The 24,476-nt window shown below is 43.3% G+C and overlaps 1 protein-coding gene across 2 annotated transcripts in view; it reads right to left on the reverse strand.

The window, feature by feature from the left end:
• Positions 1-4,790: 4,790 nt before the first annotated feature.
• The window catches only part of snap47 (synaptosome associated protein 47), a 60,077-nt gene continuing 40,391 nt past the window's right edge, over positions 4,791-24,476 (reverse strand). For both annotated transcript variants that reach the window (XM_077248209.1, XM_077248086.1), the window contains exon 7: positions 4,791-5,166. The gene's annotated coding sequence lies outside the window, so the exon portion shown is untranslated. The remainder of the gene's footprint in view (positions 5,167-24,476) is intronic.

Genomic DNA, 24,476 nt, shown 5'->3' on the forward strand with positions numbered 1-24,476 from the left:
AATGCGCCACTTGTTCGAAAAGTACCTTCACTTTTTATTTACTTCGCCCTCAATAGTTTGTACATTCATATACTGCTGACTCCGCGGCGGGCCAATTAACACCGGGTATATGTTGCCACATTTTTTTAATTTTCCTTTCGTCTGTTAGGCTACCTCAGCTCAGCTATATGTGTCACGGTCCGTTCAGCGCCGTGTCCGTGCGCTGTGTCCGTGACGCACAGCGCTGAAAACCAATCAAATTAGTTACTCGACAAAAGTGCATTATTTTTACTTAGCAACAGCATTCTTTGACAAAAGATGTCCAATCCGTTACAAGGAATGTTTTAAATAGTAACCAATAAAAATATGTTTTACAATCTACCCGCCACTGTGGCTGGTATACAAGGCAAAGTCACCCGCCACTTTGAAAAAGTACCAGCCATTGGCTGGTGGCGGGTGCTAATTTCCCACCCTGACTGTGGGACTGTCGAGTGAGAAGCGGTTGGTGTTACAGTAATGTGAAATTACTTTTATATTTCCAATAAAACTTTTTTTTATTTCTTCAGGTGAATTTAATTTAAGATATTTAGTTAAAAGTAATAAAAAAATGAACATCTAGATGAATAGGCCATCTAAAATCTAAATGATCTTAGAATGCATAGCTGTGTAAACCTGAACACTTTACAATAAGGTTTCATTAGTTAAAAACCTTAGTTTACATGAACTAAGAATTAACAATAATTCTTAAAAAAATGCTTAAAAAATGGCTCGCAAAAATGATGCACTATATTTTTAAGCAGTGATTGGTTCTTGATACACTTAATAACAAGCATATTTACTCTACAGAATCAAAGTCCAAGCCCTCACCATCCTTTTCCCATGAGAGAGGATGAACTTGATTGATTTACCATTAAGAGGCACCCCTCCTCCCAGAGTAGCCTACACCAAGTCCATCATGTAAACAGACCAGTAAGTGGAGGCCAGTAAAAATCCCTACTGTCTCCACATCATCCGCTTCAAGACAGAGCTGGATCTCACTGTGGTTGGACCAGACCGCTGCCACTTCCTCACATTGCATGGCTGCTTCTAACCACACCAGTATGTGTTCATACTCTCCATGTCTTCAGGCTACCCAATCGAAGTAGCTGAAATGTACGTCTTGAGAGTTTATGCAGAAAATACCAGAGTTTGCTGTTTATCACGCAATGGAAAGGAGTGAAACAAGTGTCCTTGGTAAACAGAAGCAAAACACTTAGTATATGTGCCCTAAATTTTCTGCTGCAGAAGTGAAACAAGCACACAAACATTGTGCTTAGTTTAAGGCCAAAGTCTGCTTCACTTTACTGTTAATTAAATTTAGTCTTTGTCCTGTGCCAAATGTACTTTTTAATTTTTATCATTTTTAGTCAACCTTGTTCTGTTTTTGTTTAGTAAAATTTTAGTCGATTGAGGTCTGGTTTCACAGACAGGGCTTAGATTAAGCTAGTAATAGGCCTTGGTTCAATTAGGACATTTAAATAGCTTTTATAAACATGCCTTAGAAAAAAACATTACTGGTGTAAATCTTGAGACAAAACAATGGCACTGACGTATTTTAAGATATGTCAGTGCAGTGTTTCCCAAACCTGTCCTGAAGGACCACCAACACTGCACTTTTTCTTTGTCTCCCTAATCAAACACACCTGATTCAACTCATCAGCTCATTAACCCATGTGATAATGAGCTGATGAGTTGAATCAGGTGTGTTTGATTAGGGAGACAAAGAAAACGTGCAGTGTTGGTGGTCCTTCAGGACAGGTTTGGGAAACACTGCGTCAGTGTACATAGCTTTCAGTTAAAAAAGCTCATGCATTTTAGTCTGGGACTAGGCTTAAACCTGGTCTGTGAACCTTGGGTAAATGTCTGGGCATTTTAGTCTACATTTTCGTCATGCTGCATAATGGTTAAATTGATAATCTAAATTATTTTGCTCAAAATTATAATCACAACGATTGTTGTCGTTTCAGAAATGTATATCTACATTTTATTAGAATTATTGCACTTTCACCTATAATAAAAGCACAAAAAAATCAACTCATATGCATGCTTTATTTTCCGTCATCTAGTATTCTGATTTATTATAGGCTATTTATCATTTAAATTAACACTCTCTACATTATGAAAACTGGTTAAAAAAATTAAACGATGAAATTCCTAATAGTAATTCCAAAATAGTATAAATAATAATTCCAAATGTTAGGTTGCACACGATCTTCAAAGATGACGGGCAATTAGCATATTACATTTTAAATGGCGGTATTGTTCTGTTTTGGGCAAGAACTCACTGCCCATCCATGCAGCCTAGCATGGATAAGAGCAGAGAGAGCAGCGAAAACCCCCAGGGTAAATGGAACAGAACCAACATAAAGGTATTGCGATATCATTAATGTTCATAATGACAATAATTTAATGTAACAACATAATAATGAGTCTGATTCGAAGAGGAATATTAGAAGGCCAAATCCTGACTGGACAACAGGAGGAGCTGGGGATGGAGGAGGGTAACTGGCTCCTAAGCAATGCGATAAAGCTGCTGATAATACTGACTGGACCTTATATAGGGGTGTGATAAGCGTTGTATTCCTATAGGTAGACGTGGATCAGCTGAAAGTCAGTCGATGTGAGCTTGACTACCGTGACCTGCCAGAACTAACGCTACGCTTGATTTATTCAACCACAATGGGAAATAATAGTCGAGATCCATGTTTGGATTTATTACAGTTCATCAATAAGAAGGTTTGATCGCAGACTTAGCGGACCGTGAACAGAACGCAGACTGACTGAATGACGCATTCATTAAAGCAGAATATCTCAAATGGAGATAGCTGAACTACAGTTTACTTGTTTTTATTTTTTTCTACCTTTTTTTGTCAACGATATTGCATGTTGATATGGTCAGTTATCGTTTAAGGCCGTTGGTGTCGTCTCGTCTTTGTGAAAAAAGGTTGTCCACTAAAATTTTTCCTCAGATTTTGCTAACGAAATTAACACTACTTCACTTTTTACACTAATGCCAGGGTCCGCGAACAGTGCACGTGATGCGAATATCGCCATCAGCACATTTCACGAATACTGTACGTGCACAGCCCAATTTTTTCATGCATACTCTGTACACACTTTTTTGCACTAATTAGTTGGTGCACAAAGGTGGCAACAGTGCGCCAGGATTGCTGATTCAAGTAGTCAAAGACAAAAACAAAAGAGACAAAAATGCCAGCAAACAACAACAGTGGATGGCTATGTGGATGAGAGATTGTACGTGGAGACTAGAAAGTGCCTGTAAAAAAGATGTGTATGTGGGTTAAAACTCATGGAGAGATTGCCGAGCCACTGGTAGTGCACGTTGTCATAATGGGCATGCATCGACCGTCTGTATACACATCAAATGGAGTTTACTTTGAAAGGCTATGCATACTTTGGGCTTTAGTTGAACCAATCCTACAATGCATGGCTAAGCGGAGTAAAATTTGACTGATTAATCTAAAAAATAACAAAAATTGTATTCCACTAGAGTTTATCATTAAAGGTGACATATTATGCCCCTTTTCACAAGATGTAATATAAATCTATGGTGTCCCCAGAATGTGTCTGTGAAATTTCAGCTCAAAATAGCTGAACAGAGCCGTTCAGAACAGGGCCGATCCTTTACAAGAGCTTTGGATACTTCGGCAATAACAAAACACACAAATAATCTCCCTCATCCAAAATCTCAGAAATAACCAGTAGCGGAGTGCAGCCTTACGGAGAGATTCAGGAAGAGGTTGCAACTTTTAGACTGCACCTGGACATCTCTCAATGGTTAGTAGATCCATGTAGTTGTTGTGGAGTTACATTGATTCATCTCATCGACTTGCATATGCCGTCATGTTTAACTTTTACACAGTTCCCTGAGGTAAGACAGCTGTGACATTTTTTGGTCAAATAGTGTTCTGTGCTCGTTTGTGCAGCCAACGACGAAGAACAGTTTGCATGCTTTGCTCGAACTTTTGCCATTGCGTTAGAACTGGTTACACTGTTGTTGCTTCCGAAAACCAAATGGCAGCGCCTTGGGTGGAAACGTGCAGATTAAGGGGCAGTAATATTATAATAAGATCCCCTACCTACGTCAGAAGGGGAGTGAAATGATCGGCTTATTTTTTGACATGCTTGCTGAGAAAGGCTTACCAAAACAAAGTTACTTGGTTGTCTTATTCACGTTTTCTGGGTTGGTAGATGCACCGGGGGACCCAATTATAGCATGTAAACACTGAAAAAGTCAGATTTTCATGATATGTCCTCTTTAACTCTTATGACATTTTTATACGTCTTCCACCAGAAGTCAAGATTCCACGGGGTCCTTGCCAAAAGAAAACGGTCTGTGCCTTTAAGTAAACAGTGGTCTCTCTTTCGTCATAATCACACAAGGGCATATGCTTAACAACTTTTGCCAACAGGATGCAACAGGATAATAACAAGGTTCCCCCACAAGTTTTAGTCCTTCACCACTGAGTCAGTCTAAAATGAATCAACATTGCTGTTCACAAGCCTTCACTCTGCACTGTTGAGTGCTTCCGACTCCAGTAAGAAAAAAAAAAGAATTTATATATATATATATATATATATATATATATATATATATATATATATACATATATATTTTTTAACACACCAAATCAAGATGTTGAGGTAGAACTTGGTTTAGTCCTTAATTTTGTTTGTTTTTTCAGCTAAACTTATTCAAGTTTGTTATCAGGAAATCAATCCCCCAGTTTTATAGAAGAGTGACAACAAACAAATGTCAGTTTGAGTTTATTTTACACTTGTCTTGATCACAAAGAACACCGTAAATAAATACAACATGATCAGTTTACACTAATCAACAACTGATAGAATCAACTGATTGAAGTTCAGCACACATATAACAGTGACAATAAAGCAGGATTACACCTAAGATAGAGTGCATTACTTTTAAGTGGTTGACAACATTCAGAATCTTGTGAAATACTGAGAGGTCACTTCATAACAGCAACAACTTTGATTACATTGATCAAATTATATCAGAGTTCACATTTTTTCCAGAGGGTTATAATGTTAAGCCATGCAAAATGATGTTGAAAAGTAATTTGTGTATTGTCAGATTTAGTGTGCAGGTTGCAGATCTATGTTTACCTGAGAAAACAAAAAAGACATTTGCTATGATCCTCAGTCACATAAAATAGCAATTAAACAGACAAAAAAACTGACGATTTCACTAACAATATGTATTTGTTTGTTTTTTAAGAGTGGTTCTAAAACTTAATCATAAGATATATTAACCTAAAAGAACCATCCATATATTAACCTAAAAGAACCATCCACACTGAATGAGAACACTTTTTAATAAATGGATTCCTGTCATTTCCTACTACTGACATCTGGTGCATCATTTGCATGTTGATAAGCCAATGGATTTTTGAGGAGTAGTCCTAATTAAATTTTTTCAGACAGCGATGCATTTCTGCACCAGTACTTTTTTTTTAAATTCTCTCACAATCTACACAAACTTTCTTTTTAAACTGTTGGAAGTGACAAATACACTGCAATAAACAGTTTGTATGTGATCTACAGGCTGCCACATCCCTAGATGCATCACAAGATCCAACACCCACATTAATAAGCTTTGAACAAATTTAGGTACATTTATGTAATCTATTACTTTATACATGAAAATGTACATCCTATACCTAAATTGTATGAGAGTGCCACAGAAAAGAAAAAAAGCTGGTAGGAATCTCTGGGTAGATGTGAGACCACTTAAAGTGGAAATTCACTACTGACAAAAGGGGCTTTACATAAACTTGTCAGCCTATATGGTAGAAAGGCAATTTTTATTTTATTTTATTGGTGGTACCCGAGAACTTCAACACCCATAATGCACTGGGCCATCCAAGGCCACTCCAAATCTGCTCGTTTCCAAATTACACTAGTGAACGAGTCAGTTCACTAGTGTAATAGCGTAAGCTTCTGTTGTTATACGTCACACGCATCACCAACATGACCAGCGTCGGCCAATAGTGACCCTACGTGTAACATAGCTCTACGCAATCACACTACGTTAACTGACTAGAGGCCCACAGAGAAGAAAATGAATAGTTGAAATAAAGTCGTTATTTTTGTTTATTTTTGTGCACAAAAAGTATTCTCGTCGCTTGATAAACTTAAGATTGAGCCACTGTAGTCACTTTGACTATTTTAACGATGTCTTTAATAACTTTTCGGGGCTAGCAAGTTTCAATCCCTTAGAAGCCTATGGAGGAGTGATCCAGCTCTCAGATTTAATCAAAAATATCTTAATTTGTGTTCCGAAGATGAACGAAGGTCTTACAGGGTTGGAACAACATGAGGGTGAGTAAATACTGACAGAATTTTCATTTTTGGGTGAACTATCCCTTTAAGTAAAAAAGAAGCAGAATAACAGGATGGAGTGATGAGCTACTGCACGCTTGTTTCAGCTCTGGTTAAAACCAAGCCTCCCCCTTTCCAACGAGAAGGAACTTGTGTACAACACACACACACACACACACACACACACACACACACACACACACACACACACACACACACACACACACACACACACACACACACACACACACACACACACACACACACACAAACACAGCAGGGGGTCAGGCCTCAAAGAGATTGTTATCTCCTCAGAGCCAGGCCAGAATGGAGACCAAAGCACATTCCAACACCCACACACACACACACACACACTCACACATGAAACTTTCATTAACTTCATCATATAAAGACTTTACCAAAATATATTTGATATGTTGTTATGTTCATCCGATTGCCCAGGTCCTATGAAGGTATCTGGGAAGTGTATAGTAGTTGTAGCGTCTGGACCAATCACACACACAGAGTGTTGGTTTTGCCTAGTTAATATCCTGTTACAATAGATAAGGATTTTTACGACCTCTAAAAGGGAATTCCTGAGAGATGTGACACTCGCTTAATTCTCCTGAGGAGGATAAATAAACCCTGTTAACCCCCTGGGGTCGGCTATCGCGCCAGCGCAATAGTCTCGCTTTTTTTCTTATCAGTTGAAAAGAAACTCAAATATCTCTGTCGATTTTTGCCATACAGGCAAGTGTTATACATCATTAAAAACTGTTAAATGTCTTCTTTTTTTGTGTACTCTAATAATAAAAACAAAAAGTTGTGTTTTTCGTAAAATAAAGAAAAAAAAAACATGATGCACGTTCTGTCTTCTCTCTCAATGTGAAGTTCATTCTGAAACGCGACAGAAAATGATCTGTAACTCAGCCAATACTTGCCACCCACACATGAAAGTAATGACTTTACAAAGCTTGAAGTCTCCTTTTTTAAATGAAGTAAATCATATCAAAAACAAATATTCTCGGTTTAAAAATCCGTATGAAAGCAAGGACATGTACAGTTTCTCCAGCCCGAGCTCATTAACTTTAATTTGACAACACCCCCACAAGCACGAGCTGTTCTCATTCAAATGATCCACGTGAAGGTACGCAGAGCTGTTAAATCCCTCATCAGCTCGAAACAAAGAATCAGCTACTCCAGTATTTCTCTACTTTTCATCAGTTTGGAAGACTGTTTGTGCTGTGGATTTACCTTGTATTTACCTCAGAAGAAGACGTTTTGATTATGAGTAAGAGGTAAGAGGTAAGAGACATAATAGTAAGTGTTTTATTGTTGCATAAACTTTACATTGTAGCTACTAAACTGGTGCCAGCCTAAAATGTTATGAAATGAGATACAAGTATGCTAGTATGAGTGTTTATTCTAATATGGTGAATTTTATAATGTTTAGACCTGTGTTTACTGTTAAATACTGTATTTGTGGATATCTGCTCAAACGTAGATGTATAATGTAACAATAATGTTTCATAGTTTGGAGCGGCTCGATCGTTGCACGCACTGAGTTTGGGTCTGAGTCACGCTGTGTGTTTGAAAAGCAGAACACGCCACACATTAGGCTTCACGCCAAACTCATCTCATTTCATAACGAATAGCAATATTTGAAGTAACATGATAAACAATATATGTTTGTCTAGTGTAGTGTTACTGAAGTGATCAATTTTAACTATTTATAGGCTGCCTGCTATCTAGGCTATTGTTATTATTTTATGCAGCCCTACACATGCCTATATACAAGGCATAACAAACTAGGTGTTCATATATATATTCACAAAATACATATACATATGTACACTGCCGTGAAAACAGCTGATTTACATTGAAATATTATTTCACAATATTACTGGGTTAGTTTTGTATTTTTAATCTAATAAATGCAGCCTTTGTGAGCATAAGTGACTTATTTTAAAAACATTAAAAATCATACCGACCCCAACCTTTTGAACGACAGTGGGTGTGTATATATATGTGTGTGTTTGTGAGTGAAAAATCTAAAATGTATACCCAGAATCGTGCAGCTCTATAGTTTGTCTTGATATCAACATGTTTACAGGTGTTTATTTATTTATTTTTTAGAAAGGGACCAGATGCCACTGGATGAGTCCTGCTGACTTCAACATTCACATGAGTCTCTGTACATGAACATGGTAAAATGAAAAGTCAAACACCTTGGACATGACAGGTATGTAGGCTACTATGTTTCAGGAATGGCACAAAGGTGTGTCACTGTTTAAGTCTTTTTCTTTAGATCAGTGTGTTTACTAATGTGCTTTCTGTCCTTTGTTGTGTATCTTTGGATTATGCTGTGTTGTAAATAAATCCAGACAATCTAAAAGCCATTCTTTTTTTAATTTCTCCTCATTCTTTGTGCAAGGCTCCTCATAATGATCGGGCCGGATAGCACCTTATAGGGCCATTAGGGGAGGGTCTTTGTCTTTCTCAGGTGTAAAATGCATTCATATTAATGAGAGATCACGCCTCCTCGCATAAAGCTTTCTCACACAAAACACGTCATACAAATTTTAAATCAATATATTGTCTTATCTAAATGAGTATGCAGGATGATTTTCACATAGTTTTGGAGCAAATATTCTTGGCTACGTGATACAATTTTCAAGTCTTGTGAAGAAATAATCACTATGGGTTTTATGACCTTATTTCAGTGACATTTGTTTTTTGTTTTTTCACAAACCATGCATAATCATTATTATCTTAAAACTCCAAACTTTTACATACATGCTGCTGACATATTACTGTAGCAGAGTTTGTGCTGAATACAATGTAATAAGACTTTAGCCATGAAAATGTCACAAGTAACAGAAATAAGCACAAATGTCAGAGCATGTCAGAACACCTCCAGAACCCAGAAAACACCTCAGACCTCAGAGGGTTAATCTTATATATATATATATATATATATATATATATATATATATATATATATATATATATATATATATATATAACCACTTGAGAAATGTATAAACATGTATCTAATTTTCACATCTCATGATTTTCCTTCAGATGTTGTTTTGGCCTTTGTTCCCTTTCGAAGGGAACTCAACAATACGTCATCGACGCTATGGGGAACGCCTCAGGCGTGACAGGTGTCTGAAATCAAGTATCAACTCACAACAATCATGTTGACCGGCGACAGCCCGTGCTTCATCAGCTCGAATGATGAGCACGCAACCTGAATGTATAAAAAGGGCGCCTTGAGACCGTGACAACTTCCTTTTCGTCTTCAGGGACTGTTTGTCTGTTTTTGAGTAGTCAACAAAAATGAAGCGTGCAGAGAAGGGGAGAAATACTTTCCGCAAGTGTGCCGACCCGTGTCCCAGATATTTGACACCGGAGGATTCACACGATCTGTGCGTTTTCTGCCTGGGAGAAGAGCACGCGCGGGAAGTTCTCGAGGGAGCTTCCTGCGCAAACTGTGAGCGTTTTCTCTGAAAACGCTCCGTTCTCGTCTGTCCCACTTCTCGAGGGAAGTGGGCGCGGCATCTGAACCCCGCGGTGTTGGTCCCGCTCGGGCTGAGGCTCAGCGGCGCGTGAGCTCGTGGGGCTCTCAGATGGAGCTGGCAGATCGTCTGGAGAGGGGCGTTAACCTCGCGGATGATCTGCCAGCTGACGAGGGTGAGTTACAGGTCGATGTTGAAGAGGTTCTTTCTCTTTCTGATGGATCTGTAACCGGTTCTCTTCGGGCCGGGCAGGAGTTGGCTGCTGATGATGTCAGTCTGGTTGAGACTGAACCATCTCAGCCCTCCTGCCCAGTGTACGCTGAGTTGGTGGATGTTATGGGGCGCGCCACCAACAGATTACAGCTACAGTGGAGGCGCGTCCGGGAGGAACCTGCTCGTGGTATTTTGGACGATCGGTTCCTCCCTTCCCATAAACCACCAGCCCGGACGAGCCTTCCATTCCTTCCTGATCTCCACTCTGAGATCGAGAAGGCATGGAAGAACCCGTTCTCTGCGCGTCTTTATCTGCATCGGCGGAATAATTTCGCTGCTGTGGATGGGGCCGCGGAGCACGGGTATGTGTCGATGCCACCAGTGGACGAGACGTTGGCCAACTATCTCGCCTCTGGTCGGTCTTCGTCACTAGGAGCTCCGTCCCTGCCATCCAAGCTGCTTAAGACTACATCACGCTTGAATGGCAGAGCGTACACAGCAGCAGGTCAGGCAGGAGCGGTTCTGCACACCCTTGCGGTCCTTCAGGCCTACCAGGCCGACCTGCTGCGGGACCTCGATCAGGGGGGCGGTCTGTCCCCTGACGCGGTCGCAGAGCTGCGCCGCACCACGGATTTGTCTCTCCGGGCCACCAAACAGTCTGCTGCCTCAATCGGTCGTTCGATGGCGGCTATGGTGGCCACGGAGAGGCATCTGTGGCTCAACCAGGCTGACATCGGGGAGAAAGAAAAGACCTTTCTCCTCGATTCGCCGGTTTCGCCTTCCGAGCTTTTCGGACCTTCTGTCGACACGGTGGTCGATAAGTTCAGGGAGGCGAGGGCGCGCTCTGCGGCGTTTAAGAGCTGCATACCGCGGAGGTCCTCGGCCCAGCCCAGGCAGGCGGGAGGGCCTGGTCCGTCGTGGTCTGAGGATCACAGACAGGCCCAGAAGGCCAGTGTCGCTTCCCGCGCGCCCCCTCCTCCTAGCAGAGGGAGCAGGGCGCGCAGGAGGCGTAACTCCCGCGTGAGGCACGATCTCAGGGAGGTGATCCAGAGCAAACGTTCTCAGACCAAACGTTAACCTCCCTGGATCTTGTTTCCTATCCACCATCGCTCCCAGGCTCCTCCTACATCAGGCCTGGGGCGGGGCCCATGATGAGCTCATGAATTCTCTGATGGCCCGCTTCAGCTTGGTTGATAGGAGCGCCTTACCTTTACTTGTGAAACAGTAAAAAAAAAGAAAGAAAAGAAAGAGGGGGTTACTGAGTTTCTGACTCCCGGTGTGCCTCATTCCGCATGCTGCAGGTTTTATGCTGAGTGAAAATGTTCTTTTGCGCAAATAACATTTTTCTCTTCTTTTTCAGAACTCGCCTCCTGTACAGAGCCGGGGACATGTTTGGTAAGCAAGGTTGTGAGTCGAGCTCCCACACACTGTGGTCGCCAGGTTACAGGCCTCGCCAGGCTTTCCGGGTTATGAGCTTCCACATGTCAGGTTACAGGCCTTACCCGGCCTTCCTGAATGTGAGCTCCCACATACTGTGGTTGTCAGGTTGCAGGCCTCACCCGGCCTCCCTGAATGTGAGCTCCCACATACTGTGGTTGTCAGGTTGTTGGCCTCACCCGGCCTCCCTGAACGTGAGCTCCCGCACACTGTGGTTGTCAGGTTGTAGGCCTCACCCGGCCTCCCTGAGTGTGAGCTCCCACATACTGTGGTCGCCAGGTTACAGGCCTCATCCGGCCTTCCTGGTTATGAGCTCCCACACACTGTGGTCGCCAGGTTACAGGCCTCATCCGGCCTTCCTGGTTATGAGCTCCCACACACTGTGGTCGCCAGGTTACAGGCCTCATCCGGCCTTCCTGGTTATGAGCTCCCACACACTGTGGTCGCCAGGTGACAGGCCTCACCGGCCTTCCTGGTGATGGGCTTCTACATGTCAGGTTGCAGGCCTCTCCCGGCCTCCCTGAATGTGAGTTCCCACATACTGTGGTCGCCAGGTTACAGGCCTCACCTGGCCTTCCTGAGTGTGAGCTCCCACATACTGTGGTTGCCAGGTTACGGGCCTCACCGGCCTTCCTGGTGATGGGCTTCTACATGTCAGGTCACAGGCCTCACACGGCCTCCCTGAATGTGAGCTCCCAGATACTGTGGCCCGGCACATTCTGTGGCAGGTGACAGGCCCCAGCCGGCCTTCCTGGTTATGGGCTCCCACATACTGTGGTCGCCAGGTTACAGGCCTCATCCGGCCTTCCTGGTTATGAGCTCCCACACACTGTGGATGAGCTCCCACCTAATGTGGTCGCCAGGTTACAGGCCTCACCTGGCCTTCCTGAATATGGGCTCTCACATACTGTGGTCACCAGGTTACAGGCCTCACCCGGCCTTCCTGAATATGAGCTCCCACATACTGTGGTCGCCAGGTTACAGGCCTCACCGGCCTTCCTGAGTACGACCTACTGTGGTCGCCAGGTTATAGGCCTCTCTGGCCTTCCTGATATGAGCTCCCACCTACTGTGGTCGCCAGGTTACAGGCCTCACCCGGCCTTCCTGAATGTGAGCTCCCACATACTGTGGTCGCCAGGTTACAGGCCTCATCTGGCCTTCCTGATCATGGGTAAATTCAGGCCTCAAAACCGGCCTAATGAATTTAGAGTGATGAAGTACATGCACATTTACTTCATCTATTTTCTTTGTACACTCCGTACCTTCTAAATAAACCCATACTTATGGTAAGTCACACGACGAAACGTCTTGTGTACTTTCTAAAATCCATTTCTTATGGTAAGGGTCGTGCGCTGTACGCTTCAGTCCCTTCCTATGTGGCTAGACCCTGGTCTTTCACCTTGGGTCCCACTCTAGATGCGTCCTGTCATCAAAGTATGCTACGACAGACGCCTTTCTCTAGCTAACTTCCACTTTTGATCCAGGCCTTCCTGGACTCAGAATGGCTAAGTTCATGCACTTTTGTTTCATGTACTTTCTAAAAATCCATATTTATGGCCTTTCTGGAAGTAGCCCCACATGGTGTGGTTGTCAGGTTACAGGCCTCACCAGGCCTTCCTGAAAGTAAGCTCCCACAGGTTGTGGTTGCCCGGTTTCGGGCCTCACCGGCCTTCCTGAGTATGAGCTCCCACCTACTGTGGTCGCCAGGTTACAGGCCTCACCCGGCCTTCCTGAATATGAGCTCCCACATACTGTGGTCGCCAGGTTACAGGCCTCACCCGGCCTTCCTGAATATGAGCTCCCACATACTGTGGTCGCCAGGTTACAGGCCTCACCCGGCCTTCCTGAATATGAGCTCCCACATACTGTGGTCGCCAGGTTACAGGCCTCACCCGGCCTTCCTGAATATGAGCTCCCACATACTGTGGTCGCCAGGTTACAGGCCTCACCCGGCCTTCCTGAATATGAGCTCCCACATACTGTGGTCGCCAGGTTAAAGGCCTCACCCGGCCTTCCTGAATATGAGCTCCCACATACTGTGGTCGCCAGGTTACAGGCCTCAGCCGGCCTTCCTGGATATAAGCTCCCACATACTGTGGTCACCAGGTTACAGGCCTCACCCGGCCTTCCTGAATATGAGCTCCCACATACTGTGGTCGCTGGGTTACAGGCCGCATGGGCCTTCCTGAGTATGTACTTCCACATGCTGTGGTCGTCAGGTTTCAGGCTTCACCGGCCTTCCTGATATGAGCCCTCATGTACTGGAGCTCCCCACATAGGGGGTTATCAGGTCTTAGGCTTCAGAAGACCTTCCTGGTTTTGATTCCTCTTACTTTCTCAGTGTTCAGAACGAACACTGGGTAGGCCCATGGATTGAGTGGACGTATTCCGTCATTTCTTGAGGTTGAGTCACACTCTCCGGGGAATCCCGTCTCTGTGATCCGGAACTGAATGGTTTCTGCCAGCTTTGCAGGCCTTCAGTTTTGGATGCCTTTTCCAAGGCAGTTTCCAGAGGCTCTGTCTCGGACAGACAGGCAGTGGCCAGACTGTGCGTCTTAGGATAGATCACCAGGCCAGCCTGGTGGCATGTCAGGAGGCATGCTCTCCTGAATAGTGACTGGCTGGGTGTCCCTTGAGTCCCCTAGCCACACTCCCTAGAAGGGACCCCTTCTATTAGGAAGTTGTGGTCCTAAGCCTTTGAGCTGGCCCAGAAATTCCTCCCGTGAACTATGTTCTGGCAGTTTTCTCGGTTCATTAGCTTGGGCTATGATCGGTAAGGAGTGCTGTCACTGACAGCCCAACGTGACCTAGGGTGAGTGGTTTTAGTGTCCTTTGTATTACTGGTTCTGACAGTTGTCACTGCCATTGGGCATGCACTCCCCTCAGTATGGCGGCGTGGGTATTTCGTTCCCCATAGCGTCGATGACGTATTGTTGAGTTCCCTTCGAAAGGGAACGTCTCAGGTTACAACTGTAACCTATGTTCCCTGAGAACAGGGAACGAGACAATACGTCTCCCTGCCATACCTCGGGGCCTGCCTGCAACAGTCCCTTCAGACGATAGGATGTTGTCACGGTCTCAAGGCGCCCTTTTTATACATCCAGGTTGCGTGCTCATCATTCGAGCTGATGAAGCACGGGCTGTCGCCGGTCAACATGATTGTTGTGAGTTGATACTTGATTTCAGACACCTGTCACGCCTGAGGCGTTTCCCATAGCGTCGATGACGTATTGTCTCGTTCCCTGTTCTCAGGGAACATAGGTTACAGTTGTAACCTGAGACGTTTTCTTGTAAACTCTAATGGGTTAATGTTTTAGACTTTGCATACAAATATGCAACCCATATTTTGTCTCTATGAATTCCAATCTTCGTTCCCGATTTGTTAATTTACATTACATTTTGTTAACTTTGTGACACAAGGGTTTTATAAGAATCAGAGATTCTTTCTCTTAAAACACCCAATGAAATTGCAGATTCAAATGTGCTGTCTGAACAAAAAGAGTCATAAAATCTCCCTCCAAATGGACCACTTCGGATTGGCTCACATACCCCAAGAGGGTGTGACATCTTCACCCCTTTTAAATGACTGATAGAGATCAGTCTCTCGCTCTTACTTCTCCTCTCTTCGCATCATGTAACTGCTCCGCCTGATCCCCCTCAGGGGATCTTTTCCTTTGTTTGTTTGTTTCTTTAAGTTTTTATTTTCCATTTTCGAATTCTCCTTGGTTCATTTCCAACGACGAGTAAAATGAACTTAGTCTGAATTATCAACCGGCAACTTCTCCTCAAACGGACATTCAAAATCGCCGCGCTTGGCTCGCTCTAGAAGAACGAGTGAACACGTGACGCTCCCAGGATCGAGACACACACTTCATATCAGCCACACAAAAGAGCTATAAATGTGCAAGTATTTCCTTTACTAAGCTTTCATAGCAGTAAGTTTTGATGTTGATTTCTTGTGGTCTCTCACAGGGTTTTGTCCAGGTGAAGTTAGCAAAACTGTGATCCTTACGGATCTCTCTCTCTCTCTCTCTCTCATTCTCTCTCTCCCTCTCTCTCATTCTCTCTCTTTATTGATGCATTCTTTTCCATTGTCGTTGTACTTTGTTGTAAATACATTTATTGTTTGTTATAACCTGTATACGTAACTTTGCCTTTATTAAATGCATTAAATTCATTTATTGATTCTGTCCCTGCTCATACAAGTCCCTTTAATGTATACAATTCAAAGCTACGTGCTATACAAATTTATTGATAGCCTACTTAAAGAATCGTTATAGAACAGGAAAGCTGTTCCTTCTGGCCAGAGGAATAGCTTCTCCTGAAAGTCTATAAAGTAGGATAATTTTGTGAGGTTTGATTGAGATCGAATGATCAGGCTTTTGCTGGACGAAAACATGATTCGGTCACAAATTAATCCCCTTAAAGATTATCCCGACGATCTATCTATGATAGGCATAATTGATATATTAAATATTTAATTATAATCCATTTTGATTAAGTATTGATATACAATTGAGCTAATTTTAACCTGTCTGTAAAATATAGTCTACATATGCAATTAATTATAATCCTTTGTGTTAATTGCCTAAGTACATATATGAATGCAGATGCAGGGAAATATTATCCCTTTTTGGGAGATTTAACATGTATGATTATCTGGGTCAAACCCGTATGAACGATTATTAATTGTAAATTAATAATCTTTGAATACGTATCCCCAAAGCCTGACCCAGGGTTTCGTTACAGTTTGGTGGAGAAAATGCTTAGCACATTTTAAACTTGTTTATGAGCAATTCAGTTTCAATCTATTTGTATACTGTTATTAATATTGTACGCATGTTCGAGGAGTGAGAAATCGCGCAAGCGAACTCACTGACTGAGCTGACTAAAGGCACAAAAGTCTCAGTTCAGCACAATTAACAGCTAAAGATGTGTAACATGTTAGTCATTGTTAATTGATAAAGATTTCCATTACACAAGAGTAGATGTTAAAACTTCATGCTGATTTGTACTCGGCTTTCGCCAAGATAAGCACCACTGTTCGATTGCTGTTCCCGATCCTGATCGATTGCTCCTGTCTGCGTAGCTGCCTTTTGTGTTTTGTTTGCTTCGAGGCTGTAAGCTCCGTCTAAGCCTCGTATTAGCTTTGTATTTCTTTCTGTTTTGAACCATCATTTACTACCATTTCTAGTTGTTTATACTACTAAATACAGCTTAGACAACATCTCAGATTAACCTGACATCGCTAGCTTCCGTTATTGTTAGAACAACACGCTAGTAACTCGCTAGCCTGTTAACGCGCCACCCGTGCGCTCAGTTATTTATTTATTTTTCTCTCGCGCGCCCGCGCCTCTGAGTTCATAAAAAGCCCAGGTGAGTAAGAATCAGTCAACAAACACGGTGAGTAATGTCTTGTCCTGTTATTGTCACCTGCACTTCATGTTACATGTTTAGCATAGCCTTCCCCGTCGGCAATATAGGGTTTATATGTGATAAATGCAAGGAAACAGTCAGGCTGACGGAGAAGATTTCAGAATTAGAAACACGGATCCAAACTTTAATTGAGGATAGTAAGTGTGCTAGAGCTTTAGATTCTACTTTGGATGCGCCTAACATAGTAAACTCTTTACATAATTCGGTTCCGGCTGAATTATTGCCTTTGCAGCCAGGCAGATGGGTGACGGTGAGGGATCGCTCTAGTCACGGATCAAAAAACCACTCTTCCGTTCCGATTACCACAACAAATCAATTTGCCCCACTCAGTGAAACACCCACTGAGAATTCTGTTGATTGTGCCCTGGTAATTGGCGATTCTATTACACGGAACGTGAAAATAGGGACACCAGCAAACATAGTCACATGTTTGCCGGGAGCCAGAGCGCCTGACATCAAAGCAAATTTAAAAGTGCTGGCTAATGCTAATCGTAAATTCTCTAAGATTGTTATTCACGTCGGCACTAATGATGTTCGACTCCGCCAGTCGGAGATCACCAAAATTAATATTAAAGAGGTGTTTGAACTCGCAAGTACGATGTCAGGCACTGTAATTTGCTCTGGCCCCCTTCCTGTTCGAAGGAGTGATGAGATAGATAGCAGATTGTCATCACTCAATGGCTGGCTGTCTAAGTGGTGTCCGCAAAATAATATAGAATTCATAGACAATTGGAAAAGTTTTTGGGGCAAACCTGACCTGTTGAAAAGAGATGGTATTCATCCCTCCTGGGATGGTGCTGCTCTTCTCTCTAGTAATTTGGCTCATAGTCTTAGAGACAAAACATGACAATCTGGGGCTCAGGTCAGGAAGCAGACAAACTGGCTAAACTAAGACAAAGCTTTATAGTAACCTCTGCTTCTCCATTAATTTACGCTTCTTTCCGTATGGTGGTGTAAATCTCCTTCTGTCTAGTGTTAACACGCGTCAGCACACACAACGGCTGCAACCACAGTGCGGTCCCCCCATGACAACCGTCTGGATTGACCTGAGTAGGGGACATCTCTAGGGTCTTCAAGTGGGCACCTTCCGTCCTCAGTGTTTCGTTGACTAGCCCACGACACCTCAAGAGGGCTCGACAGTGACTCTGGCGTCCCAGAGTCACCCCCCTATGTCCCCCACTCAACTCAGCCCAGCTTACTGACCTCTACATCCCTCCTGCTGCTGAGATCTAACCACAATCTCACAATCTCTCCGCAACCCAACCATACGAGCCAACCCGTTTGACTAAGGCTGTCGAGCCCCACTGGTGCTTTAATATGCAGTTTCAGTGGCAACGGTTCCGTATGGCATACCACGAACCGCAAAACACAATATCTGCCCAACCACCCGTCATTCACGCAATATACACAGGAACGTAATGACTGTAAATACTATACAACCTATACAAATAAACCAACAGACTCTTCAAGTTTTCAAGAATTCTACGAAACCGTAGCATGGCGGCCTGTACACAGCCAGCTAGAATCTTTCCGTCTCAACCACAGCCAGTTGCTGCTCTTTTCTGCTGTTTCAGATAAGTTCTTTTACTGTGCGACGCAACTCTTGGCCACTGAATCCGACGTCTCTGAGGAACCGGGTTGTAGAGTGTGCCACAAAACCTTGACAACCCACTTCCACTGGATAAACCTGGACTCTCCCTCCTCGCTGTTCTGCTTCAGTGGCCAGATGAGCATACCGCAGTTTCTTCCTCTCATATGCCTCATCTACCGCATCCTCCCATGGCACTGTTAACTCTTGAAATCAGTTGAACAATGCGTGCTGATCCAGACAACAAAACAATATCTGGTCGTAGTTTAGTGGTGGCAATCTCAGGTGGAAAAATAAGCCGCTGATAAAGATCAGCCAGCATCTTCCAGTCCCTAGCAGCTTCCAGTTGTCCTGGGCGAGAATTGGTGTTAGCACCTTTTCTTGGTGGTTGCTCGCCTGGGCGGAGGAATATTGTCTTCTGCGTGTAATGTTTTGCTAGAACAGGCGGCAACTTATTGGTCATACTACGCTTGCCTTCCAATGCTAAAGCCAAACATCGCAATACTTGGTCATGGCGCCAAGTAAACCGACCTTGGCTAAGAGCCACCTTACATCCTGTCAAAATGTGCCTTAATGTGGCAGGTGATGAACACAAAGGACAAGAGGGATCCTCTCCTACCCAGAGGTTTAGGTTCCACGGTGATGGGAGAACATCATATGTTGACCTAATAAGGAAACTGATCCTACTCTCTTCCATTGTCCAAAGGTCTTGCCAGCCCATTTTGCGTTGTTCCACACTCTCCCATCTCGTCCACTCTCCCTGCTTGGCCTGGGAAATGCCCTTTATACATCTCATCCTCTCCTCCTGCTTTCGCACCTCGTTGACTACCAGCTTCCTCCTTTGAGCTGGGCCTGCCTTGTGCCATTTAGGAGGAGCTAAACTGAGCCCAAAACCCCCTCTTCCATGCTGTACCTGTCCCACGATATCCCCGATTTGAAGGTCAGCCTTTGCCTCTACTACAGATTGCTTTGCTGACCCCTTTCTACCAGTTTTTACCACAGGGGCTGCCTCCCTTACACAATTGTCGCATGACTCTGCTAAAGTCATTTCCAGTCTGACCCTGGCACACTTAAACTCCTTGGTTAAAGCTGAGACTGGCAGCTGCAATACTCCTTTACTATAAAGTCCCACTCTGCTGAGGCAGCGTGGAACTCCCAACCATTTCCTGATGTATGAACTTATTAACGCTTCCATTTAAACCACTGTTGTCAAAGAACCCTCGTACACAGTCAGTGGCCACAGCAACCTTGGCAGTAGACCAAACTGAAAGCACCAGAGTTTTAGTTTACCTGGTAGGGCACAGCTGTTTATGCTCTTCAACCCTTCCACTGCTTGTCGTCTAACTTCTCCCACTCGAACTGTGTCCTTTATATCCCCATCGTACCATCTCCCAAGACTCTTCACTGGCTTCTCAGAAACTGTTGGTATTGCCTCACCATTAATGAAGAATGTTTTATCTACTAGCTTTCCTTTAACTATCGAGATGCTCCTTGATTTTGAGGGCTTAAATTGCATTCGTGCCCATTCGATATTATCTGTTAACTTCCCCAATAACCAATTAGTGCAGGCTACTGTTGTAGTCATGGTTGTCATGTCATCCATGTACGCTCTGATTGGTGGTAGTCGCATCCCAGAAGCCAAGCGCTCTCCTCCTACTACCCATCTTGATGCCCTAATGATTACTTCCATTGCCATGGTAAAAGTCAGTGGAGAAATGGTGCATCCTGCCATTATTCCAACCTCTAAGCATTGCCATGCAGTACTGAATTTTGGAGTTGAGAAACTAAATATCAAATCTCCAAAATAGGCTTTCACTAAATATGTTATTGACATTGATACTATAAAAAAAATCAAATGCTGCACAAAGAAGCTCATGTGGCACTGAACCATATGCATTAGCCAGAATCACATGGAGCTCCTTCCTCTCCTTTTTAGCTGATTGAATTCGTTGCCAGATAACATTGATGTGTTCTAAGCATCCTGAGAACCCTGGAATGCCCGCTTTTTGAACTGAAGTGTCAATGAAGCCATTCTTTAATAGGTAGGTTGACAATCTCTGCGCAATAATGCTGAAGAAAATCTTACCTTCGACGTTTAATAGTGAAATAGGACGAAACTGACTGATGCTTGTAGCATCTTTTTCTTTAGGTATAAAGACTCCACCTGCTCGGCGCCATGCTCTAGGTATTACCTGCTTTTCCCATGCCACATTTATCAATTTCCAAAGAATTCATAGAACTCCTCAAGCACTCTTGTACACTCTGTACGGAACTCCATTAGGCCCTGGAGATGATGAAGCCCTTGCCTTTCTCACAACCTGCTCTATCTCTTTCCACTTAGGTGCACAGACATCCATTTGGTATTCTGGTGGATTGATAGGTGGGATATCTGATGGAATTGGCATAGACTCATGCCTTTTTGCATCTGTATGCGTTTCCTACAAATATCTCTCTAGCTCAACCCTAGATGCTTTTAAAGTGCCATTCTTCTCACTGGTGAATAACTTCTTTACGAATTTCAATGGGTCTTTATAGAAATTAGCCCTCGCACACTCCTTTTTGTAGCGTTTCCGTAGGCGCACAGCTCTGCGTAATGTTGCAAGCTTATCTTTTATGGCCCTTTGTAAGAGATTGAGTCCATCCTTCTGACTTTGTTCTGCTTTTTCCCGTTGCTCCCTCAGCTGTCTCCTTTAACTAACCCTTCAGTTTTATGCTGCCGTCTAGATACAGCAGAAGTAGTTTGTACTTTTTCCTTCCTTTTTTCCACACCAAACCACTCACTTCTATATGCGTAAATGATGTCCCCAAATTTATCCAGCTTCATTTCAACTGTACCAGTTAATCTTTCCAATGCAAAGCATAGATCTGTGTTTACTGTGTCCCATGCAGTTTTCTCACAAGCTCTTGCCCATCTAACTCCAGGCCTATGCCCGTTGAGGTTCTTTTCTCTCTTATGCTGGTTAGTCTGACCGGGTTCACACGTATCAATGTGTTTATCACTAACTGTGCAAACCCTCATCTCCTCTATGACGGGGTACTGATATCCTGCGAATTGTGGTTTGCTTCCTGTGGCTGGATTTCATTTGACTGACTTGACTGACTTCGTAAGAAGTACTGATCAATGCGAGGCCCTTGTCCCTTCTCCCTCAATCATTTCATTTTCCCTTGATGAATCTTCAACCCCCTGACCGTTGTCGCCTTGCTCCAGCCATTGACACAAGCTTGGAGCTCAACTACTTTGCTAACTGCAGAACCTGAACTAGTCTTTTGAGACAGTCTGGAGAGACAGCTGACAGGAGGAAAGAGACCCCAATGGGGCTGGTAAGGGTTAGTTACCCTTGTCGGCAGTATCCAGCTCTGTGTTTACAGGATGCTGGAGACACCCGCCCAAGGCTTCTGAGAAATTAAAGAGAAAAATACCCCTAGAGTCTGCGAGAGCAGGGGCGGAAGATGTCTCAATGTTGGACAACATGGTTAACAACGTTGGAATGGAAACGTATATGAGTATGGAGAGTACTAAAATAAACTGCAGTCCATAATGTCATAATTGTTCCTGCAAAAACGATGAAAATCTCTTTGCAGTACTACATTTTTAACCCTCTGAGGTCTGTGGTGTTATCTGGGTCCTGGAGGTGTTCTGACATGCTCTGACATTTGTACTTATTTCTGTTACTTGTGACATTTTCATGGCTAAATTCTTATTACATTGTATTCAGCACAAACTCTGCTACAGTAATATGTCAGCAGCATGTATGTAAAAGTTTGGAGTTTTAAGATAATAATGTTTATGCGTGGTTTGTGAAAAAACAAAAAAACAAATGTCACTGAAATAAGGTCATAAAACCCATAGTGATTATTTCTTCACAAGACTTTTGAAAATTGTATCACGTAGCCAAGAATATTTGCTCCAAAACTATGTGAAAATCATCCTGCATACTCATTTAGATAAGACAATATATTGATTTAAAATTTGTATGACGTGTTTTGTGTGAGAAAGCTTTATGCGAGGAGGCGTGATCTCTCATTAAAGGTGGGGTATGTGATTTTCTTTTTTGACCATTTTTTCAAAATTACTTGAAATCCTATTCCTGACCCACTTGCTGGCTGTAAATTAGAAGCACTGAAATGAAAATTAAGCAATTTAATCATCTGTGGAACGGGCAGGACTCGAAAAACTCCAGCCAATCATTTTCAAGACCGTCTAGAATCATTGGACAGAGAATGCGTCACTCAAACGGTCTTACCATGCACCCTCCCCCCACGCCCCTCGCGCGCGTGTTCCGTTCGTGCGCATACTCAAAGCTCGTGACCCAGTCACAGGAAGTGCAAGTCGCCCCGGTACAGAGAGAGAAGGAGAAGGTATAGTTGCTTTCGTTTGGAGAATGTCAGACAAGACACCATCACAGAAAAGGAAATCTATTTTCGAGAGAGCAATTACGAACAAAACGGCCGAAAGAGAAAGGTCTAAAACAAGGGTCATTCTAGGCGATGCTTTTCAACGTTGGCGGCAACTGAAGGACCAGGAAGGACTACCAACAGATGCGGCTGTGGCATTTTTTCTGCTTGACAGGTGAGAAGCCGATTATCTTGTAGTATTTACTACTAATCAGGGAACTGTCTTTACTGACGATATGCGCACGAGAATTGTAGCTGTTCTAACGTTATAGCCCAGCCATATGTAGAACTAGCTAGCTAAACAACCTGTCTGGGGAGGAAAGTGATGTGAGCGATTGTATCTATGTAACGTTATGGGCATCTGAGTTTTCGCTCTTGCTTGATTGCTAGTCCATGTTTTTCGAATGGGTGGAGTCAGAGCCAGCGTTGGAGGAGAAGTAGGTAGGACCTTATGAGTTGTGTATTTTCAAAATCTGCTGGCCGTTTTGCAAATCACATACCCCACCTTTATTATGAATGCATTTTATACCTGAGAAAGACAAAGACCCTCCCCTAATGGCCCTATCAGGTGCTATCAGGCCCGATCATTATGGGGAGCCTTGCTCAAAGAATGAGGAGAAATGTAAAAAAAAATGGCTTTTAGATTGTCTGGATTTATTTACAACACAACATAATCCAAAGATACACAACAAAGGACAGAAAGCACATTAGTAAACACACTGATCTAAAGAAAAAGACTTAAACAGTCACACACCTTTGTGCCATTCCTGAAACATAGTAGCCTACATACCCATACCTGTCAAGTATCCCGTTTTGGCCGGGAAAGTCCCGTATTTAACCCTTCTTTCCCGCCGTCCTCCCGTATTAGTATTTTCCCGTAAATCTCCCGTATTTTAACCTGCGCTATTAAAAAATAATAATGGCCCGGGCGGATAAAAAAAAAAAACATCCCCAATCTGAGCTCTGTCACTAGCCACGCGATAACTGCCAACTGCAGTAGCCTACTACAGGTAGCCTACTGTGGGTACTGTAGGTGGCAGTTGTCGCGAGGTTAGTGTGTGAGGTCAGATGATGAGTGACAACGCGGGGGAAAAAAGGAAAACAATCGGAGACGGATGGTGGACGCTACGACAGAGACGGAAGGCACTCCTGCCACAAAACCAAAACGCTCATGTAAATACCGCGATCAATGGGACAGCGAATTTATTTTCTGAAGAGGAGCAGGGTAGGGGTCAGTCACGCGTTTTGTAACTGCGACTTTAGCATCTTAAAACCTGTTAACCGTTGCCAGTGCGCCGACACACTGAAGCGTTTTTTTGGTTTGTTTAAATAGTTCAAAGTTACTATCAGATTTAATGTTATTACCTTGACAAACTATACATCATTAAGATATAACACTCAAGTTTCAGTATTTGACCACTATTGTATTCTCAGAAACTTTGAAGATGTTTCATACAAAATGGGGTTGCAGCCTAACAGGTTAAAGAATGCAAAGTCTGCAACAA

The sequence above is a fragment of the Siphateles boraxobius genome, unplaced genomic scaffold (genome assembly GCF_051911475.1).
Source record: "Siphateles boraxobius isolate OS27281-9 unplaced genomic scaffold, OSU_SipBor_1 1, whole genome shotgun sequence".
Lineage (NCBI taxonomy): Eukaryota > Metazoa > Chordata > Actinopteri > Cypriniformes > Leuciscidae > Siphateles > Siphateles boraxobius.